This window comes from Salmo trutta, chromosome 17 (genome assembly GCF_901001165.1).
Source record: "Salmo trutta chromosome 17, fSalTru1.1, whole genome shotgun sequence".
NCBI classification, from domain to species: domain Eukaryota; kingdom Metazoa; phylum Chordata; class Actinopteri; order Salmoniformes; family Salmonidae; genus Salmo; species Salmo trutta.
The window spans coordinates 21,205,205-21,221,956 of record NC_042973.1 but is presented as its reverse complement, the minus strand read 5'-3'; the positions used below and the strand labels follow the sequence as shown (position 1 = coordinate 21,221,956).

General features: G+C 41.5%; 1 non-coding gene across 1 annotated transcript; it reads right to left on the bottom strand.

The window, feature by feature from the left end:
* Positions 1 to 544: 544 nt before the first annotated feature.
* Positions 545 to 618, bottom strand: trnaa-ugc (transfer RNA alanine (anticodon UGC)). The gene has a single exon. It is a non-coding gene; the product is annotated as a tRNA-Ala (tRNA).
* Between the last annotated feature and the right edge of the window lie 16,134 nt (positions 619 to 16,752).

Here is a 16,752-nt window from a genome sequence, read left to right as displayed (position 1 = left end):
ATAACGCATGCGTCACTTTCAAGTTGAAGTTGAACTTGTTGACTGATGACATGTAGGTGGATGAAAAGAAGGAAGCAGCTGCTAACCAGATGGTGCCGGAGCTTAGTAAGATGGCGCCGGAGCAGAAGGCAGATGTTTTGCATGCCCTCAACAGATTGTGTTTTTTTGTTTGTTTATCTGTGTTGATGTAACTTATTTTTTTACTATTTTTGTACATAATGTTGCCGCTACTGTCTCTTATGACTGATTACTCACCACGGACTAGCAGAATCCTTTTTCTTCTTTCACAACTCTGACGAGCTCGGGGCGGAGAACATACGGCTCCCTGGGGAACAGGCCCCGACCCCAGTGTTCTGCGTGAAGAGAAGGTGGAGAGGGCAGAGGGCGATCTGCCTTCTGAGGAGTCGGAGGCACTCGAATAAACACCCACTCCCATTTTTACATTCACATTTTAGTCATTTAGCAGACGCTCTTATCCAGAGCGACTTTCAGTAGTGAGTGCATACATTTCATACATGTTTTATTTTTTTATTTTTCCAGTACTGGTCCCCGGTGGGAATCGAACCCACAACCCTGGCGTTGCAAACACCATGCTCTACCAACTGAGCCACACGGGACCTCCCCTCAATTCTGCTTGCAAACATGCAATCTTTGGACAATAAAATGGACGAGATATTGGGAAGATTAAACTACCAAAGGGACATTAAAAACTGTAACATCTTATGCTTCACGGAGTCGTGGATGAACAACGACAATATGGTTATACGATGTACCGGCAAGATATAACAGTGGCATCTGGTAAGACAAAGGGTGGCGGTCTATGTATTTTTGTAAATAACAGCTGGTGCACAATATCTAAGGAAGTCTCGAACTATTGCTCGCCTGAGGTAGAGTTTCTCATGATAAGCTGCAGACCACAGCAGTTTTCATCTATATTCTTTGTAGCTGTTTACATCCAACAACAGTCAGAGGCTGGCACTGCGATAGCATTGAATGAGCTGTATTCCGCCATAAGTAAACAAGAAAACGCTCACCCAGCGGTGGCGCTCCTAGTAGACTTTAATGCAGGGAAACTTAAATCCGTTTTACCAAATTTCTATCAGCATGTTAAATGTGCAACAACAAAGAAAATAACTCTGGACCACCTATACTCGACACACAGAGACACATACAAAGCTCTCTCTCGACCTACATTTCGCAAATCTAACCATAATTCCATCCTCCTGATTCCTCCTTACAAGAAAATTTTTAAGCAGGAAGCACCAGTGACTTGATCAATAAAAAAGTGGTCGGATGAAGCAGATGCTAAGCTACAGGACTGTTTTGCTAGCACAGACTGGAATATGTTCCGGGATACCTCCAATGGCATTGAGGAGTACACCACATCTGTCAATGGCTTCATCAATAAGTGCATCGATGACGTCATCCCCACAGTGACCGTATATACATACCCCAACCAGAAGCCATGGATTACAGGCAGCGTCCGCACTGAGCTAAAGGCTAGAGCTGGCGCTTTCGAGGAGCGGGACCCTAACCCGGAAGCTTATAAGAAATCCAGCTATGCCCTCCAACGAACCATCAAACAGGCAAAGCATCAAAACAGGATGAAGATCAAGTCGTACTCTACCGGCTCTGACACTCACCAGATGTGGCAGGGCCTGCAAACCATTACAGACTACAAAGGGAAGATCAGCCGAGAGCTGCCCAGTGACACGAGCCTACCGGACGAGCTAAACTACTTCTATGCTAGCTTCGAGGCAAATAACATTAAAACAGGCATGAGAGCACCAGCTGTACCGGAAGACTGTGTGATCACGCTCTCCTTATGTTAGTAAGACCTTTGGACAGGTCAACATTCACAAGGCCACAGGGCCAGACGAATTACCAGGACGTGTACTGCGAGCATGCGCTGACCAACTAGCAAGTGTCTTCAATGACATTTTCAACCTCTCCCTGACCGAGTCTGTAATACCTACATATTTCAAACAGACCACTATAGTCCCTGTGCCCCAAGAAGCGAAGGTAACCTGCCTAAATGACTACAGACCCGTAGCACTCACGTCTGTAGCCATGAAGCACTTTGCAAGGCTGGTCATGGCTCACATCAACAACATTATCCCAGAAACCCTAGACCCACTCCAATTTGCATACCGCCCCAACAGATCCACAGATTATGCAATCTCTATTGCACTCCACACTGCCCTTTCCCACCTGGACAAAATGAACACCTATGTGAGAATGCTATTCCTTGACTACAGCTCAGCATTCAACACCATAGTGCCCTTAACTTCATCGGGGTAGGAGGCAGTATTTTGACGTCCGGATGAAGAAGGTGCCCAGAGTAAACTGCCTGCTACTCAGTCCTAGAAGATATGCATATTATTAGTAGATTTGGATAGAAAACACTCTCAAGTTTCTAAAACTGTTTGAATGATGTCTGTGAGTATAACAGAACTCATATGGCAGGCAAAAACCTGAGAAAAAACCCAACCAGGAAGTTTGGAAATCTGAGGTTTGTAGTTTTTCAAGTGATTCCCTATCCAATATACAGTGTCTGTGGGGTCATTTTGCACTTCCTAAGGCTTCCACTAGATGTCAACAGTCTTTAGAACGTTGTTTCATGCTTCTACTGAGAATGGAGAGAGAATAAGAGCTATTGTAATCAGATGACTGAGAAAATGACATGAGCTCAGTGGTGTCCGCTCCCGTGAGAGTTAGCTGTGTTCCTTTTCTTTTTTGAAGACAAAGGAATCGTCCGGTTGGAATATTATGGAAGATTTATGATAAAAACATCCTAAAGATTGATTCTATACACCATTTGACATGTTTCTACGAACTGTAATATAACTTTTTTGACTTTTTGTCTGAACTCACTGCGCGAGCACAGTGGATTTGGACAAACAAAATGGAGGTATTTGGACATAAAGGATGGACTTTATTGAAACAAATGAACATTTATTCTGGAACTGGGATTCCTGGGAGTGCATTCCGATGAAGATCATCAAAAGTAAGTGAATATTTATAATGCTATTTCATTTCTGAGTTTTGTTGACTCCACAAAATAGCGGGTTTGGTTTTGTGACTGAGCGCCGTACTCAGATTATTGCAAAGTGTGCTTTCGCTGTAAAGCTTTTTTGAAATCTGACACAGCGGTTGCATTAAGGAGGAGTGTATTTATAATTCTTTGAATAACAGTTGAATATTTTTTCAACGTTTATGATGAGTATTTCTGTAAATTTATGTGCTCATTCACCAGCAGTTTTGGGAGGCTAAACATTTCTGAACATTACACGCCAATGTAAAATGGGGTTTTTGGATATAAATATGAACTTTATCAAGCAAAACATACATGTATTGTGTAACATGAAGTCCTATGAGTGCCATCTGATGAAGATCATCAAAGGTTAGTGATTAATTTTAGCTGTATTTCTGTTTTTTGTGACACCTCTCCTTGCTTGGAAAATGGCTGTGTGGTTTTTCTTGTCTAGGCGCTGTCCTAATCTAATGTTATGCTTTCGCCGTAAAGCCTTTTTGAAATTGGACAATGTGGTTGGATTAACGAGAAGTGTATCTTTAAAATGGGATATAATAGTTGTATGTTTGAGACATTTGAATAATGAGATTTTTGTTGTTTTGAATTTGGCGCCCTGCTATTTCACTGGTTGTTGAATAGTGTGTCCCGCAGGTGGGACGCTAGCATCCCACATACCCCAGAGAGGTTAAAGTTCATCAATAAACTAAGGACCCTGAGACTAAACACATCCGTCTGCAACTGGATCCTGGACTTCCTGACGGGCCGTCCCCCAGGTGGTAAGGGTAGGTAACAACACAACCGCCACGCTGATCCTCAACACAGGGGCCCCTCAGGGGTGCGTGCTCAGCCCCCTCCTGTACTCCCTGTTCACTCATGACTGCGCGGCCAGGCATGACGCCAACACCATCATTAAATTTGCCAATGACACAAGTGGTAGGCCTGATCACCGACAACAATGAGATAGCCTATAGGGAGGAGGTCAGAGACCTGGCCGTGTGGTGCCAGAACAAAAACCTCTCCCTCAATGTGATCAAGACAAAGGAGATGATTGTGGACTACAGGAAAAAGAGGAGCAAGCACGCCCCCATTCTCATCGACGGGGCTGCAGTGGAGCAGGTTGAGAGCTTCAAGTTCCTTGGTGTCCACATCACCAACAAACTAACATGGTCCAAGCACACCATGACAGACATGAAGCAGGCACGACAAAACCTATTCCCTCTCAGGAGACTGAAAAGATTTGGCATTGGTCCTCAGATCCTCAAAAGGTTCTACAGCTGCACCATCGAGAGCATCCTGACTGGTTGCATTACTGCCTGGTATGGGAACTGCTCAGCCTCCGACCCCAAGGCACTACATAGAGTAGTGCGAATGGCCCAGTACATCACTGGGGCCAAGCTTCCTTCCATCCAGGACCTCCATACCAGGTGGTGTCAGAGGAAGGCCCTAAAAATTGTCGAAGACTCCAGCTACCCTAGTCATAGACTGTTCTCCCTGCTACCACGTGCTAAGCGGTACACTGAGTGCCAAGTCTAGGTTCAAGAGGCTTCTAAACAGCTTCTACCCCAAGCCATAAGACTCCTAGTCAAATGGCTACCCAAACTATTCACATTGACCCCCCCTCCCATCTCCACACCACTGCCACTCTCTGTTGTCATCTATGCATAGTCACTTTTGTTACCTCTACCTACATGTACATAGTACCTCAACTAACCAGTGCCCCAGCACACTGACTCTGTACTGGCACCCCCCTGTATATATTGTTAATTTTTGACTGCTGCTCTTTAATTACTTGATACTTTTGTCTCTTATTCTTATCCATATTTTTTGAAACTGCCCTCTCAGTTAGGGGCTCATAAGTCAGCATTTCACTGTAAGGTCTACACCTGCTGTATTTGGCACATGTGACTAATAAAATTTGATTTGATTTGAAGTTGAACTTGTTGACTGATGCCATGGAGGTTTCTGTGAAGAAGAAGGAAGCAGCAGCTAAACAGAAGACTGCAGCCAGGGCAGCACTGGTCCGTCCACACCTGCCCTGTGTTGGGTGAGTAGCAGATGTGGGACCAAGTCATTGTTTTACAAGTCACAAGTAAGTCTCAAGACTTAGCACTCAAGTCCTAAGTCAAGTCCCAAGTCAAGACAGGCAAGTCTCAAATCAAGTCACAAGTCCTAAACTTTGGGTTTCAAGTCCTAAACAAATCATAATGTGCTCTTCACCAAATGTAAAACTATTTCATATTTTCAACAAGAGTAATAGTTAGCATATTACATTTACGCAAATCATGAATGCTTTTAAAATATATATTTATTACTTTCCAAATAAACTTTATTTCCATGGAAATACATGGGTAGCCATGAGAAAGAACCCCCTCTCACCCACCCCATAGCTATCTACTGTCCACAATCGCTATCAAGCCCAATCCGGCATTGTAGGCTTGTACACAATCGCCCAACCTTAACACAAACCCTCTGTGTGTGTGGTTCCAGTAGGCTAACGGATGTCAATGGTTTTAGGAATAGCAGTAACATCAGGCAGGATTTAGGCCACCAACTGCCTAGCCAGTTGTAGCTCAATCTTGGGTGCAATGATCACGTTCCCGCACTGACTGACTGTGTGGAGGCTCATTGATTTAATGTTACATTAGCCTACATGCTATGCTAGCCAAGTTATATATAGCTGTCGGCTATATTAGCCACGATTTACCGTTCTTTGTGCAGCTTCAAATGTCGAACAAAGTTGGAAGTTGTTGCGCCTCCGTCTGTCATTTTCTTCCCGCATGTTTTGCAAGTTGCAATCCATTTTTTGTTGACTACAGCGAAGTCTTTATATCCGAAAATAATAATTTTGGGTGTCATCTTTCCAAGGGCTCCGTCTGAATTCACCCACCGACGTTCCTCTGCACTGCCATGCACAACTTTTTCTCAGTTGGCACAATTTGATTGGCTGCTGTCCAATTTGATTTGCTGCTGTTCAAACTGTAATCCGTTAAATGAAGAGTTGAAGCTCTGCACACTTTTGTTAATAGCATCATTTTTAATATTTGGGCTTGGGGAGGGTATCAAGTCAGTTCGAGTCAAAAGTCCAAGTTAAGTCACGAGTCATTGGTGTTAAAGTCAAAGTCGAGTTGCAAGTCATATTTGTGACTGGAGTCTGACTCGAGTCCAAGTCATGTGACTCGAGTTCACACCTCTGGTGAGTAGTATTGGTTAGGTACTGTATGTGCCCTTAGGGTCCTCTCCATGTGTAGTCTATTGCACTGGCCGGTGTGGTACAGTCTTTCATATGTGTAGTAGTTTGTTGCATCATATTGCTTAGTTTATAATGCGTGTCAACTTTGAATTAAATGTAACCCACAATATGATCAATTCCTCCATTTTGTAGATGCAGACCCGAATACATTCAAGGAGCACTTTGAGAGCAAGCATCCCTTGTCTCCAATGGTCCCAGTACTGGTTGATGTGCAGGCCTAAGTGACCACACACACTCAAATGGACCTACAGCAGGGGTAAGACTCTTCCATCATTCACACACACTACCAGTCACACAGTACCAGTACAAGTCAAAGGTTTGGACAAACCTACTCATTCAAGGGATTTTCTTAACCTGTTTTACTATTTTCTACATTGTAGAACAATAGTGAAGACATCAAAACTATGAAATAACACTTACGGAATCATGTACTAACCAAAAAAAGTGTTAGATTTTAGGTTGCCACCCTTTACCTTGTTGACATACTTACACACGCTTGGCATTCTCTCAACCAGCTTCACCTGGAATGCTTTTCCAACAGTTTTGAAGAAGTTCCTACATATGCTAAGCGCTTGTTGGCTGCTTTTCCTTCACTCTGCGGTCCAACTCATACCAAGCCATGTCAATTGGTTTGAGGTCGGGTTATTGTGGAGGCCAGGTCATCTGATGCAGCACTCCATCACTCCTCTTATTGGTCAAATAGCCCTTACACAGCCTGGAGGTGTGTTTTGGGTCATTGTACTGTTGAAAACAAATGATAGTCCCACTAAGCGTAAACCAGATGGGATGGCGTATCACTGCAGAATGCTGTGGTAACCTTGCTGGTTAAGTGTGCCTTGAATTATAAATAAATCACTGACAGTATCACCAACAAAGCACACCCACACCATCACACCTCCTCCTCCATGCTTCATGGTGGAAACCACACATGCAGAGATCATCCGTTCACCTACTCTGCGTCTCACAAGACACGACGGTTGGAACCAATAATCTCAAATTTGGACTCATCATACCAAAGGACAGATTTCCACTAGTCTAATGTCTATTACTTGTGTTTCTTGGCCCAAGCAAGTTTCTAATTATTATTATTGCTGTCCTCCTTCTGCTTATTCTGGGGTTCAGACTGAATGCAGTGGTAAATGTGCTGCTCACAATTGACAGCAGCAACATGGACCTGTTAAATTGGCAAGAAGGGTGTTGATATAGCTGTGTTTAGGCATGGCTTCCTTGTTTTGAATCTGTTAAGTGTGTTCCTCATTCTGCTGGATTTAACCTAGTATTTTATATAAAATCTACCTTACACATCCAGGTTTGCCATTTCTAACTCACCCACCAAAATCACAATATGCTGTTTTACATTTTGTGTTATTTGTGCTGGTCTAATTCCTAAAATGGAAAAGCAGAAAAATCTGTACACTCATGGATAGATATAGTAGTTCATATGGTGCTCTTCGATGTCCCAGGTTAGTGGCATTGATGAATAAATGATTTAATGTTTACTTAAATGCAGATGTTTGTCATGTATAAAAGGCATATGTATGCATTGTTTTACTATTTAGATTTCTTCAAAACAATGTAATTGTTGGAGTCCAGGTGTTTGACGTGATTTATGGGTGACTAAGTTCATTCTTGTCAATTAAATATGCTTATTCATTCAAGATTATGGACAGCGGTGGAAAAAGTACTCAATTGTCATACTTGAGTAAAAGTAAAGATACCTTAATAGAAAATGACTCAAGTAAAAGTGAGTCAACCAGTAAAATACCTACTTGAGTAAAAGTCTAAAAGTATATTGCTTTAAATATAATTAAGTATCAAAAGTGAATGGAATTGATAACATATATTTAAGAATCAAAAGTATAAAGTTTAAATCATTTCAAATCGGACAATGCAGTTAGATTAGCAAGAATTTAAGCTTTAAAACGATATAAGATACTTGTATGTTCATAAATGTTTAATATTACGATTATTTATTTGAATTGCGCACCCTCCAATTTCAATGTTTCTAAAAATCCACAATGTATAAAATGAATGGCGGAAAAACGATTGGAATGATTTCCGTGTTTGACCACTAGGTTTTATGGGAATTATGACACATCAATTGTGTGGCTCTAAGACCCACTAATAATTGTATTATTTTTTCAAAATAAATTAACCAGCTTTTTTTTCTCAATAATCACTGATCTGGCTTTCAAGTCTATGAAAATACACTTTTTGTTAATTTTTTTACCATGCATAATGTACAGTTGAAGTCGGAAGTTTACATACACCTTAGCCAAATACATTTAAACTCAGTTTTTCACAATTCCTGACATTTAATCCTAGTAAAAATTCCCTGTTTAAGGTCAGTTAGGATTACCACTTTATTTTAAGAATGTGAAATGTCAGAATAATAGTAGAGAGAATGAGTATTTCAGCTTTTATTTCTTTCATCACAATTCCAGTGGGTCAGAAGTTCACATACACTAAATTAGTATTTGGTAGCATTGCCTTTAAATTGTTTAACTTTGGTCAAACGTTTCGGGTAGCCTTCCACAAGCTTCCTACAATAAATTGGGTGAATTTTGGCCGATTACTCCTGACAGAGCTGTTGTAACTGAGTCAGGTTTGTAGGCCTCCTTGCTCGCACACGCTTTTTCAGTTCTGCCCACAAATCTTCTATGGGATTGAGGTCAGGGCTTTGTGATGGCCACTCCAATACCTTGACTTTGTTGAACTTAAGCCATTTTGACACAACTTTGGAAGTATGCTTGGGGTCATTGTCCATTTGGAAGACCCATTTGCGACCAAGCTTTAACTTCCCTGACTGATGTCTTGAGATGTTGCTTCAATATATCTACATTATTTTCTTTCCTCATGATGCCATCTATTTTGTGAAGTGTACAAGTCCCTCCTGCAGCAAAGCACCCCCACAACATGATGCTGCCACCCCCGTGCTTCACAGTTGGGATGGTGTTCTTCGGCTTGCAAGCCTCCCCCTTTTTCCTCCAAACATAACAATGGTCATTATGGCCAAACAGTTCTATTTTTGTTTCTTCAGACCAGAGGACATTTCTCCAAAAAGTACGATCTTTGTCCCCATTTGTAGTTACAAACCGTAGTCTGGCTTTTTTATGGAGGTTTTGGAGCCGTGGCTTCTTCCTTGCTGAGTGGCCTTTCAGGTTATGTCGATATAGGACTCGGTTTACTGTGGATATACATACTTTTGTACCTGTTTCCTCCAGCATCTTCACAAGGTCCTTTGCTGTTGTTCTGGGATTGATTTGCACTTTTTGCACCAAAGTACATCCATCTCTAGGAGACAGAAAGCATCTCCTTCCTGAGTGGTATGATGGCTGCGTGGTCCCGTGGTGTTTATACTTGCGTACTATTGTTTGTACAGATGAACATGGTACCTTCAGGCGTTTGGAAATTGCTCCCAAGGATGAAGCAGACTTGTGGAGGTCTACAATTGTTTTTTTGAGGTCTTGGCTGATTTATTTTGATTTTCCTATGATGTCAAGCAAAGAGGCACTGAGTTTGAAGGCAGGCCTTGAAATACATCCACAGGTGCACCTCCAATTGACTCAAATGATGTCAATTAGCCCATCAGAAGCTTCTAAGTCCATGACATCATTTTCTGGAATTTTCCAAGCTGTTTAAAGGCACAGTCAACTTAGAGTATGTAAACTTCTGACCCACTGGAATTGTGAGTTATAATTGAAATAATCTGTCTGTAAACAATTCTTGTAAAAATGACTTGTGTCATGGACAAAGTAGATGTCCTAACCGACTTGCCAAAACTATAGTTTGTTAACAAGAAATTTGTGGAGTGGTTGTAGCAGACATAAAAGAAAATTAACACAAGTTTCATAAACAATCTCTCAAGCACAAGCCCACGTGCTAGTGAGTAGCCAGCTAATCTTTATAGGAATCTTTCTTTTTCAAGCTTAGCTAACTTGTATATATTTGCTAGTTATCAAGGCAGAACAGTTGATTTGTTATGAGCACACCCATCTGTCCGTTTCCAGCTGTTTGAACAGCATGCTAGCCTGTCCACTTTGTTCAGATGTTGAAATCAAGTGGCCTACCTCATTTCTCAGAATGAGAATGAGTTGCCAATTCCTTATATAATTGTGTTTTATGCTTATTGCACATCTATATTACACAGACTAGACAGCCAGTAGAATGCTGCTAGCGGTACAGCAATGAAAAAACAACATTCATTTTCCAGAATCAATGATCTTTGATAGTCCCGTTTTAGTAGTGTCTGCTCTGCGTGCAACTTGAGCAGTTGAGACATAAAATGGGTATCGTTTGAAAGGAAAACTTCTTCTCGATGACAGTAAATAATGTCTCAATGTGTTTCGGTGTCCATATGACCGGTTCTGTTGGACCAAACCTCAAACGCAAATAGCAAGTTGAAACTGCTTGTCAGAGAAGATGTGATCTCTCAGCTTTGTTGTGTGAGTGGCAGGGGGAGGGATTTGGTGTGGAAGAAGCAAAGCAAGAGGTTTCACTCTCCAAGAACTGTTCAAAATAAACCCAATGCGTTTCTATCGTCTTATTTTGGATTTAAGCTTGTCGCCTTCCTTCCCGCCTTTGGGACAACGACTCCCATTGTTAGGGTGGAGACATGAGCATCTCGTCATTATATTCAGATCTCTGTTGTAAATGGGATGGTGCACACAGCACAGAAGGAGCGAAGTAAACTAGAGCAAAAAAACAACATGTATGCACACGGACATAAATGCCCTTGATTCTTGCGATACAGGCCTTTGGAATATCACGCAACAACATATATTATATATCGCCCAGCCCTACTGTGAGTGGCCCTTCTCTGGCACTCTCCCCCTTCCAAGAGGAGATGTAATTAAATCTCTATCCCCTGCCGTCACACTGACACAAACACTTCTCCAGTAACACTTCTCCAGTAACACCCCACACAATGTGCAAACCTTTTAATCTGCAAATTAAATTATTTGCGGGACTTCAACTCTCCTTTTTTCCCATAGTGTGAGAGCTAGTTTGTAGAGCATGGTGTTTGCAACGCCAGGGTTGTGGGTTCGATTCCCACGGGGGTCCAGTATGGAGAAGAAAAAAAATGTATGAAATGCAATGTATGCATTCACTACTGTAAGTTGCTCTGGATAAGAGCGTCTGCTAAATGACTAGAAATTAGAGTGAAGTCATGGAACTACATTTAACGTGAAAAAAAGGAACCTTTCAGTTTTGTATCATGGGTGATTTGAAACAACAAATATTTGTATTATCCTTTCTAACAGGTGATGAATCAATGCTATCATAGCTGCTGTCTAAGCAATCTCTGATTTGTTGTGTAGAACCAACCACTAGTAAGGTCAGTGATATTGCATGTGTATACTGTACAAAAAAGCCATCAATTTAATTGAAGTCAATAAACCTAACTATTCATTTGAAGACAAATGGATTCAATTAGGTATGAACACACATAGGTTGATTATAATGGGTCGGTAGTGCTTACAAGACAAATGACCTGTGTGTTTCTGATGGAGCAATCTCAATGAATATCAATTCAGGTCAACCATATTTACACAATACACATACAGTTGGCCTGGTGGTAGAGGTGTTTTCATCAATAGTTTTTAACATATTTCCCTAAAAGCGCCAAGCCTCTGTTTAAGAAAAAAGCTGGGGCTAGAGAAATGTAAACACTCACAAATTCATTGACAGAGCTATGAATGCAAGGATTGACCATCCAATATATCAAATTGATGGTTTTATGCATGTTTTGAGGCTATACTGTGTTTGTTTACATGTAAAACATGTATGTAACAACTGCAGATTACCCCTTTAAATCCTCTAAATTACACAATTACAATTTACCATACAACAGATTATAATTTTACATGTTGTGGAGCATCTACAGTATTTTATGCATTTATGGAAAATCTGTCATTCAACTAATCTTTCAAACTGGACTGGTGGAACATATCAGATTGTTGTGATTTGTAATTTAAAACAATTGTGTATTATCAGCTCATTTGTATGGAGAACTTGTGACACTGGTTTGTAAAAAGGGATTTGAAAATAATTATGGATGTTGGTGCATTGTTAATCTCACCCTAAACAGTTTTTTTTATAGTTTTTTTTAAATGTAACCTTTATTTAACTAGGCAAGTCAAAATGTTTAACTGAATTTATTTGTCATTCAACATAATGAAGAAATGCACATGCATTTAAATGACCATATTACTGCTCTAGAGTAATTAGAGATAAAGAATAATTCAGACAAGTGGATACAGACACATTTAGTAGAACTTGTGCTCTACATGTGTGTTAAATTGAATTGTCACATTTAAACAATGTTTGGCACCCCTGGTAAACGATGTTCAGCAACCTACATTTCCAACTGCCTGCTTTCCAAGTCCGTCATTTTGTTAAACCTCTTTATTTCCATAATCAAATGTTAAGAGTTTTGACAGTAGTATGTTAATTAAAAACTGCGATGACAAAACTGACACACTTCTGCCGTAATACATTATTTCTTTAACTCTGTGCCATATTGAGTTTGCCATTCTATTGGCAGCTAATAAGTCATTTAGAATGAATTAAGTTAATGGGTGAGAAGTGCAGCACAAATCAATAAGCTTTCATAATCACCATGCATGACTTGAGTGAGTCTGATTTAATAGGAGATCAGTGAGTACTTACTCTCACACCACCAGCAGAAAATACATTTTAGACAGTTTGGGAAGAGAAGAGACGGGCTGAGACACACTTCCTACTCCCCTGCTGTCAGAGCATTATTACTAATGATGATATGGTTGGTGCTTCTCTAGTCATAAACACTTACAGATTGCGCTAGTTACACTAGTACTGAACGTGTACCCATTACAGTAAATAGTTATATGCTGAACCATTGGATTGAGTTAAGGAAGAGTTGAGAGAACCCTATAGAGATTTTGATTAGGCCTTTTCAGAATAATTGAACATTGTTTATTCTGAATATTTTGAAAGGAAAGGCAAACTGACATGAAGAACTTTTCCAATCGATAGTCAACTCCAAAAGTCAGTTGTACTCAGTTGTATTCTTGCTAATAAAATTCATGATTGCTATGTATTGCATTCTGTGTTTCCTGACCCTCTGCTCTGTGAAGAGCATTCCACTGCAAATGAAATGGATGGCTTCTTTGGTTTCCATTCTGACCCGCAGGCTTTTGATTAAAATACAGCAGGAACAACGTATTTTCCTTCCACAGACCATGGTAAGTTTAAATCCTTTATATAATAGAGAAGTGCAGTTGTTAACAGCCTAGACTGCTAACTTTCATTATCAGGGAAACAAAGAGAAACAGAAGGAAAATGGACATAACCTTGGATTAGTTGTTCTTGGGGTCAGGGGAAGGCAATGCTGGAAACGAGATGTTGTCTGTTTCTCTGTCGACCCATTGTGTGTACAGTAATGGAGGTTGTGCCATCTCTCCAGATCACTGTGCTTGATTACAATGTTGCTGGTTGAATGGGTAACATGAATAATCCGATTAAGATTGCATTTACAAACAATTATAAAACCGATGAAAGGATTTTCATTGTAAGTCCATTGTTTGCCTTGTCTCATGGGTGTCCCCCTTGTGCTGAGAGAATTACTGCAAAACATGTTGCACCAACTAAATACTTCCCACGGTCAAAGTACCATTCTGAGCTCTTTATTATGCCATTGGAGTAGGTATATGTTAATCTAATGGTATGAAACAAGACATGTTAGCATGACATACAGTTGAAGTCGGAAGTTTACCTACACTTAGGTTGGAGTCATTAAAACTCGTTTTTCAACCACTCCACAAATGTCTTGTTAACAAACTATAGTTTTGGCAAGTCGGCTAGGATATCTACTTTGTGCATGACACAAGTCTTTTTTCCAACAATTGTTTTCAGACAGATTATTTCACTTATAATTCACTGTATCACAATTCCAGTGGGTCAGAAGTTTACATACACTATGTTGACAGTGCCTTTAAACAGCTTGGAAAATTCCAGACAATGATGTCATGGCTTTAGAAGCTTCTGATAGGCTAATTGACATCATTTGAGTCAATTGGAGGTATACATGTGGATGTATTTCAAGGCCTACCTTCAAACGCAGTGCCTCTTTGCTTGACATCATAGGAAAATCAAAATAAATCAGCCAAGACCTCAGAAAAATAATTGTAGACCTCCACAAGTCTGGTTCATCCTTGGGAGCAATTTCCAAACGCCTGAAGGTACCACGTTCATGTGTACAAACAATAGTACAAACACCATATATAAACACCATAATCCAAGATGGCGTAGCAGTCAGACGTCTTTGTCTTTGTCCTGTCATGTCCCTTGTATATATCTTTTTACATCTTTTTCTTCGCATATCTTTTTAAAATATTTTCCTAAACCTCCACTTCTAAATACTCTCCTGCAACCCGCCTCACCCAATGTGGGGTGGATCTGTTTTTTTTCTAAAGTATTTCTATTTACTTCGGATCTGGAGTCCCGCAACTGAAGCTAGCCAGCTAACTACCTACCAGCTATCAGTCAGCAAACCATTGCTAGCGGTCATCAGCTAACCTTTAGCTCGGAAAGATCTCGCCAGTTCGAACAACGTGACTCAAACCAGAGCATAACGGACCTATTATTATTTTACTTTTTTTTCCCCCCATATCCCCGGATTCCTACCGCAAACTCTGAACATTTTCATCTGGATCTTTGCAACTAGCTAACCGCAATCCCGGGTGACTACTCCTGGCTAGCATTTCCATCCTGGAGCAAGCACCAATTAGCCTGAAGCTAGCCTTGGCAGGGCTTCTGCGCTACCACCGAAGCCCACTCCTGGGCTACAATATCCGGACCCCTTCTACTGCCGGTACGGGGCACGGAACCCCGCCGATCCTCTACGACTGGAATACCGACATAATCTGCCCGAGGATTCCAAAAGACCCTTCAGGCGCGACGTCCGCTGAAGGCCCATTCTGCTAACCGCGGCCTACTAGCTACCTAGAGCTACTTGGAACCCTACTAATTCCACGACTGGTCTATCGACGTCACAGCACGAAGAGGCAAAAACAGACTTACCACCATCGCGACGTCCCCCAAAGGCTAGCTTGCTAGCACCGGTCTGTTAACTGCTAGCTTGCTTGCCCCGGTCTGCTAACTGCTAGCTTGCCTGCCCCGGTCTGCTAACTGCTAGCCCCGGTCTGCCAACTGCTTGCTTGCTAACCTGGTCTGCTAACTGCTAGCTTGCCAGCCCCGGTCTGCTAACTGCTAGCTTGTTTAGCCCCGGCCTACTAACTGTTAGCTTGTTAGCATCGGCCTGCTAACTGTCTGAATCGTTGTGTCCCCAGTCAGCCCAACCACTCACTGGACCCATGTGTTCACTTGGCTACGCATGCCTCTCTCTAATATCAATATGCCCCGTTCATTACTGTCCTGGTTAGTGATTACTGTCTTATTTCACTGTAGAGCCTCTAGACCTGCTCAATATGCCTTAACCAACCATGTTGTTCCACCTCCTACATATGCGATGACATCACCTGGTTTAAACATCTCTAAAGACTATATCTCTCTCATCATTACTCAATGCCTAGGTTTACCTCCAATGTACTCACATCCTACCTTACCTTTGTCTGTACACTATGCCTTGAATCTATGCTATCGTGCCCAGAAAACTGCTCCTTTTACTCTCAGTTCCGAACGTGCTAGACAGCCAGTTCGTATAGCCTTTAGCCGCACCCTTATCCTACTTCTCCTCTGTTCCTCTGGTGATGTGGAGGTTAATCCAGGTCCTGCAGTACCTAGTTCCACTCCCACTCCCCAGGTGCTCTCATTTGTTGACTTCTGTAACCGTAAAAGCCTTGGTTTCATGCATGTTAACATTAGAAGCCTACTCCTAAGTTTGTTTTACTCACTGCTTTAGCACACTCTGCCAAACCCCTGAAATCTGATCGCTAAATATAACATTTTCCGACAAGATAGAACTGCCAAAGGGGGCGGTGTTGCAATCTACTGCAAAGATAGCCTGCAGAGCTCTGTATTACTATCCAAGTCTGTACCCAAACAATTCGAGCTTCTGCTTCTAAAAATTCACCTTTCCAGAAACAAGTCTCTCACTGTTGCCGCTTGCAATAGAACTCCCTCTGCCCCCAGCTGTGCCCTCGATACCATATGCAATTGATTGCCCCCCATCTATCTTCTGAGCTCATGCTACTAGGTGACCTAAACTGGGACATGCTTAACACCCCGGCCATCCTACAATCTAAGCTTGATGCCCTCAATCTAACACAAATTATCAATGAAGCTACCAGGTACAACCCCAAATCCGTAAACACAGACACCCTCATAGATGTCATCATAACTAACTCACCCTCCAAATACACCTCTGCTGTTTTCAATCAAGATCTCAGCGATCACTGCCTCATTGCCTGCATCCGCAATGGGTCTGCGACCAAACGACCACCCCTCATCACTGTCAAACGCTCCC